The sequence below is a fragment of the Bos indicus x Bos taurus genome, chromosome 9, assembly GCF_003369695.1.
Source record: "Bos indicus x Bos taurus breed Angus x Brahman F1 hybrid chromosome 9, Bos_hybrid_MaternalHap_v2.0, whole genome shotgun sequence".
Lineage (NCBI taxonomy): Eukaryota > Metazoa > Chordata > Mammalia > Artiodactyla > Bovidae > Bos > Bos indicus x Bos taurus.
In genome coordinates this window covers 18618625-18626188 of record NC_040084.1, presented here as the reverse complement: position 1 = coordinate 18626188, position 7564 = coordinate 18618625, and positions in this window count along the sequence as shown.

The following is a 7564-nucleotide window of genomic DNA, read 5'->3' as shown; positions in this document are numbered from 1 at the left end:
GTGTTATTACCACGCTCACTCCGTGAATAGCTGACTCAGGCGATTATATTCTGATGCTGATTCCTGAGCTAAATTCCGGGGGTTGTGTTTTTTTCTATAATATCCCATAATCCCCGGGAAGTGTGGTAGGTGCGTGGCGGACTTTCAGTGTATTCCTGATAATCGGTCACGTTTTTATGCAGAGAGAAAGCGGTCTTCTCCTCTCACTTCTCCTCTTGTGACCTGGCCTGAGCAGACAAAACCTGCCTCGCCCCGCGTCCTCCCCACACACTCCCCACCCGCTCCGCCCGCCCCCCAGCATGCCCTCATCCCTTCTTACAGACCCTGCCCTGCCTCCTAACTAGCAGCTCTGTCTCATGACTCTCTAGCAACCCCTTCTTTGGAAAAACTCCTCAGGCTCGTCCTTAGTATCCATGGATAACTGTCAAAGTTTGGGCACCTGGCTTTTCAGCCTGCATTTCAGACTCTGCATGTCCATCCTTTGTGACTCACCCAAGTCTTTCCATTCTTTTCCTTCCCTTTTCTTGTGTTCTTATTGGAAACAGCATGCAGTAATGGGAAGATGTCATTTTAAATAACCCTATTAAGAAAAAGAGCAAACAGAAATAACATCAAGCATCTGGTCAGTATTTAAATTTCCAAATGTCTCCTGCTATATTTTTGTATAGTTCATTTGAATCAGGATCCAAATAAGCTCCAAATAGTTGATTACTGTATCTTAATTAAGTAATGGTAAGTTCCCCCCTTCCATCTGGACTTCATCTCAGCCCCTGGACCACTTTCTGTTGTTACTGGAGTAAATTGTTAATTTTTAAGGACCTTTTCCTAGATAGCGAAATAGACTCACTATTAATGTTCAGATTTAGAGTTGTGGAATTTCTTTCCTTTTTTTTTTTAATGCCTTTAAAGCCCAGCATTTTAGTTTGGAATTAGAAAGTGAAAAAGAGGTAAGTCTCATTCAAGGGCATCCTTGATGTACTTTATAAACATACACATGTACACACAGTGGATTTGCTGAGAGAAGCTAGTTTAAACTCTACATTGCTGGCTGACATGTGCAGCTCTTCAGGCCAGTGTGTTATTTGACTAATTTCACTTTTTCAGTCAGTAATTTTCCTTCTCTTCAATGTACACTTTTCCCTCTTATCATTTCATATTTTCTTTCTCATCCCCAAACTGGCCTTCATTCTATCATTCTTTGTAATTTTCCTCCAATGCTCTAATGCCAAAGACTGGCTGACCACTCATCAAAGATACTGTAGAAGGAGTTTGGGTGTAGGTAGAAAGCAGGCTCCGGAGAAGGCAATGGCACCCCACTCCAGTGTCTTGCCTGGAAAATCCCATGGATGGAGGAGCCTGGTAGGCTGCAGTCCATGGGGTCGCTAAGAGTCGGACATGACTGAGAGACTTCACTTTCACTTTTCACTTTCTTGCATTGGAGAAGGAGATGGCAACCCACTCCAGTGTTCTTGCCTGGAGAATCCCAGGGATGGGGGAGCCTGGTGGGCTGCCGTCTATGGGGTCGCACAGAGTTGGATACGACTGAAGTGACTTAGCAGCAGCAGCAGCAGAAAGCAGGCTCAGTGTTGACTTCTATGGTCCTTGGGCTCTACAGTGCATGTAAATCAAGAAACAAAACTGATACTGCAAAAGAAGTTGAAAGGAAGAGGAGAGACCAGTCAGACCACTGTTGATGTAGAGTCAGCAGATGATGGCTTAAAAAATTAGTGCACGTGGATTCTGTCCCACTCCGTGTCTAAATCCAGAGTTCTTTTGGTAGATGTACACACTGCAGCTGGGGGCTTCCCTGGTGGTTGCTAATGGTAAAGAATCTGCCTGACATTGAAGGAAATGCAAGAGGCACAGGTTTGATCCCTGGTTGGGAAGATCCCTTGGAAGAGGAAGTGGCAACCTCATCTGGAAAATTCCAGTCAGACACAGATGAGCACACACACACACACACACTGCAGTGGTTACGTAGGCACCTACGTTACACTAACCAATGACAAGTGCTGTGCCAGACTGTTTAGCCCAGTTCAATCGCTCAGTCGTGTCTGACTCTTTTCGACCCCATGAATCGCAGCACGCCAGGCTTCCCTATCCATCACCAACTCCCGGAGCTCACTCAAACTCATGCCCATTGAGTCAGTGATGCCATCCAACCATCTCATCCTCTGTCGTCCCCTTCTCCTTCTGCCTACAATCTTTCCCAGCATCAGTGTCTTTTCAAATGAGTCCGCTCTTCGCATCAGGTGGCTGAAGTATTGGTTTCAGCTTCAGTATCAGTCCTTCCAATGAATATTCACGACTGATCTCCTTTAGGATGGACTGGTTGGCTCTCCTTGCAGTCCAAGGAACTCTCAAGAGTCTTCTCCAACACCACAGTTCAAAAGCATCAATTCTTCGGCGCTCAGCTTTCTTTATACCCGAAAGATCCCCTTTATACCAGCCCGAGAATATCCCAATTCAGCAATTTAATTAGGTCCAATTTAAGATCCAATTTAATTAGGCTGTCTCAGTATTTTATTAATATGTGTGTTGGACACCCACACAAAATAAACATTCTCAGTGCCAACTTCGAACCTGTTATCGTTTTATCCCAGAAGAGAAAGTGAAAGTCTCTCAGTCCTGTTGGACTCTTTGAGACCCCATGGACTGTAGCTCGCCTAGCTCCTCTGTCCATGAGATTCTCCAGGCAAGAATACGGAATGGGTTGCCTGCCCTCCTCCAAGGAATCGTCCCAACCCAGGGATCGAACCCAGGTCTCCAGCACTGCAGGCAGATTCTTTACTATTCGAACTACCCAGGAAGTCCCACAGAAACACAGAAACTCTGGATTAAATGGGCCTTAGGAATTTCAATTAACCTTTAAGAAAGGCTTTTCTCTTCCTATTGAAGGAAGCTTTTCTTGCATTCTAAGATTTCTCTTTAAGCTATTTTTATCATCAAGTGAGATTTTATCAGGGCTTGCAAAATGTAAGTAATTTGTTAAGTGAACTTGAGTTTTGTGGAAGGTTGGGTTCTTGAATTAGAGGAAATTAATTATGTTATTTATCATTTCTTTTAAGAACAATAGTTGTAGCTGGAAAGAAATTTAATGACCTGGTAGTGCTTCTAGTTAGCTTTCAATCCAATCCAATACCAAAAAATAACAAGTAGTAAGTTATTGAGTTCTGTCACAGTAATTAGAAAACATCTGCTGTTTCATATATGTATGTGAGTGCTAAGTATCTTCAGTTGTGTCCAACTCTTTGTGACCCTATATACTGTAGCCTGCCAGGCTTTTTTGTCCATGAGATTCTCTAGGCAAGAATACTGAAGTGGGTTACCATGCCCTCCTCCAGGAAATCTTCTTCATCCAGGGATCAAACCCGGGTCTCCTGCATTGCAGGCGGATTCTTTACCCACTGAGCCACCTGGGAGTCCCTGTTCCGTATATAAATCTTGCTAAAGGAGTTTGCACATTGAAGATGAATGAACATATCACCTGATATACTGCATAGAGAAGCAGCTTGGAAGACTTCTCACTTTGCAGATTCCTGAAGATGGTGTACTGTAGGCTGACCTCTTCTACAAACTACTGACTCAGGTATGGCAGTGGTTCTGCTTAGAATCTTCGAGGAATCAAAGGGTTGTACTGTATTGTAATTCTTTTATTTTTTTTCATCCCTAAAAAAATTAGTTACCATCCTTTAGAGGAGAACTTTACATGTTATTTAAAATAATTATTTTGGGATTGTGGGGGCAGAAGATGGTTAGCCCAATCAATTTAGAAGCTTTTGACAAATAAAAGCTATTAAACAGCATGTGTGCATTTTACCATTTATATTAAAAAGTGAACTCCAGGAATAGAAATCCCCTAATACAGTGATATAGGCTTCGTTGGTGGCTCAGTGGTAAAGAATCCACCTGCCAATGCAGGAGACACAGGTTTGATCCCTGGGTCCAAAAGATACCCTGGAGAAGGAAATGGCAGCCCACTCTAGTATTCTTGCCTGGGAAATCCCATGAACAGAGGAGCTTGGTAGGCTACAGCCCATGGCGTTGCAAAAGAGTAGGACACAACTTAATGACTAAACAACAGCACAATGAGATAGTCATCCTTCTATAAATATTTGAAAAAAACTAATACAAGATCAGTATTCACCTCCTTTTGTAGTGGAAGTTCTGAAATAAAATCTCCCCTTATCTTTTTCTTGGGGGGACAAAGGAGGGTGGCTTAATAAATTATAATACTATATCTACTTAATGAGATTAGTACAATATTTTTCAATAATATTTTGTAGATTCAGATACTTTAAAATTGTAATTAACTTTAAGATTAAGCGAGCACTCTTCTTAAAATCTTTTTTAAAACTAGCTAGAGCAATGATGGGCAAATGGGGGCTCAAAACAATTTTAGAAAAAAATAAAGTCACTTGAAAGTAAAAGTGTTAGTCACTTAGTTGTGTCCGACTCTGCGATCCCATGGACTGTAGCCCCCTAGGCTCTTCTGTCCATGGAATTCCTCAGGTAAGAGAACTGGAGTGGGTAGCCATTCCCTTTTCCAGGGGATCTTCCTGACTCAGGGATCGAACCAAGACACCCTGAATTACAGGCAGTCTTTACTGTCTGAGCTACCAGGGAAGCCCAAGACAGAAACTGATTAGGATCAGACTGAAGAAGCAAATGTGTATGCTCAGGCGCTTCAGTTCAGTTCAGTCACTCAGTCATGTCTGACTCTTTGTGACCCCATGAATCGCAGCACGCCAGGCCTCCCTGTCCATCACCAACTCCCAGAGTTCACTCAGACTCACGTCCATTGAGTCGGTGATGCCATCCAGCCATCTCATCCTCTGTCGTCCCCTTCTCCTCCTGCCCCCAATCCCTTCCAGCATCAGGGTCTTTTCCAATGAGTCAACTTTTCGCATGAGGTGGCCAAAGTATTGGAGTTTCAGCTTCAGCATCAGTCCTTCCAATGAAGCCTCAGTTGCTTCAGTCATGTCCAACTCTTTGCAACCCCATGGACTGTGGTCTGCCAGGTTCCTCTGTCCATGGAATTCTCCAGGCAAAAATACTGGAGTGGGTTGCGATTTTCTCCTCCAGGGGATCTTCCCAACCCAGGGAATGAACTGGCATCACCTGCATCTCCTGTATTGGAGGCAGATTCTTTACCTGATGAGCCATCAGAGGAATCTTAGATGACAAAATGTAATTTCTGAAAAATACTTACTTTTCAGTTTTATCTCAAGGAAAATGAAGCAAGACAATGAGGGTAGTGGAAACATGATCTTAGTCTGTTTTTTGTTCACTTTCTTTCATGTATCATTTCCATATATATATGGAAAAGAAACCAGGTTATTCAGGAAAAAAAAGAATATTCAGCATTCCATATACTCCAGGGTTAAACTACCCTGGTTTAACTCTTTTTAAAACCCTGGTTTAACTACCCTGGGTTAAACTTTCACCTTTTTATTGGTGTATACTCTCCTTATCCTTTGGGGAAAGGAAATTACTGAGTTACTCTTTTAGACAGACCCTGTATATCAGTTTTTTGGTCTTGCTCAATCTGGATTTTTATCCTGAGGCTTTTTTTTTTTTTTTTTGCAGTTTTGTGAACTCTTGGGACATCAGAGAACTATAGTAAAATATTATTATAAAATCACATATCGATGCTGAATATTGGTATATGAGACTTCAGAATTCTTTTTTACTATTAGGTCAATTTTGAACCTACAGGGTGAAAAACTCCATAGTATTCTACCAGTGATTAATTGCCTCATAAGGTATATGTCACTTTTTAAAAATAGTGTGCTCATAAAAGTTTTTCTTAACCGATATATTTTACCTGACGTGTATTCCTTTTAAACATGTAAAAAAGTGAGAAAAAGATCCTTTGTGGAAAAGAGAAATTGGCTCTAATGAATAATAAAACTGTAATAAAAATGCAGAAAAATAGTATGTAGCTAGATTATACTTTTCTGATTAAAAAATTACATTCTTAAGATAAAATAATGTGAAGTTCTGACCCTTCTCATACAACAGAAAATTTACTGGTCATCATTTGGAGTGTGTGTGTGTGTGTGAGTGTTTATGTATTTTAATACTCTTGTTTCATGGAAGAGGTCTATTTTCTCTAACTTTTATACTGATAAACTCAACATGGTTGGATAAAAGTCAAATTCCTCTCTCAGAGATGATAGCTAGACACAGGTAACAAGCAGCAGCATCTGCTGCATATTAATGTGCATAATGCCATTTGTTGTTTTAAAACCATTTTATTTCTTTTTAAGGCTTTCTGACTGTCAGAATAGTTTTGTTTTTATTTCATTTTATGTTTTGGTTGCGCAGGGTCTTCATTGCTGCATGTAGGCTTCACTAGTTGCGGCGAGCGGGGCTTCTCTTGTTTAGGAGCACGGGCTTTAGGCACACAGGCTTCGGAAGTTACAGCACGCAGACGCAGTAGTTGTGGCTTAGCTGCTCTGTGGCATGTGGGGTCTTCCAGGACCAGGGATTAAACCTGTTTCCCCTGCAATGTCAGGTTGATTCCTATCTACTTTGCCCCCGGGGAAGTCCTGGAATGGTCTTTTAGATGGTAATCCCAGAGAGTGAAAAATGGATGGCTCACATGAAGCACTGCCTATTGAAGACAAGGTAGGGGCATTTATAAATCTGCTTTCAATTTTGCTTAATCTGATTCTTGGTTTGTACACACATTTTCTGAAATATATTTTGAACTAAGATACTGTGTAGAAAATAAAGGAAGATAGGAATGGTCTTTTCTGACCATCTAGAAGATTCTCCCGGAGAAGGAAATGGCACCCCACTCCAGTACTCTTGCCTGGAAAATCCCATGGACGGAGGAGCCTGGTAGGCTGCAGTCCATGGGGTCGCTAAGAGTCGGACCCGGCTGAGCGACTTCACTTTCACTTTTCACTTTCATGCATTGGAGAAGGAAAAGGCAACCCACTAGTGTTCTTGCCTGGAGAATCCCAGGGACCGGGGAGCCTGGTGGGCTGCCGTCTATGGGGTCGCACAGAGTCGTACACGACTGAAGCGACTTAGCAACAGCAGCTGCAGAAGATTCTCCAGCTTCTAGTAATCAGCTAATTCACTTCAGTCGTGTCCGACTCTGTGTGACCCCACAGACGGCAGCCCACCAGGCTCCCCCGTCCCTGGGATTCTCCAGGCAAGAACACTGGAGTGGGTTGCCATTTCCTTCCCCAATGCATGAAAGTGAAAAGTGAAAGTCGCTCAGTCATATCCGACTCTTAGCGACCCCATGGACTGCAGCCTACCAGGCTCCTCCGTCCATGGGATATTCCAGGCAAGAGTACTGGGGTGGGGTGCCATTGCCTTCTCTGTCTAGTAATCTACTTAAAACTTATTAATTTCACGTCAAAAAAGTAAAGTGAAAGTGTTAGTTGCTTAGTCTTGTCGGACTCTTTGTGACCCTACAGACTGTAGCCTACCAGGCTCCTCTGTCCATGGAATTCTCCAGGCAAAAATTCTGGAGTGAGTAGCCATTTCCTTCTCGAGAGGATCTTCCTTACCCAGGGATTGAACCTGGGTCTCCTGCATCGCA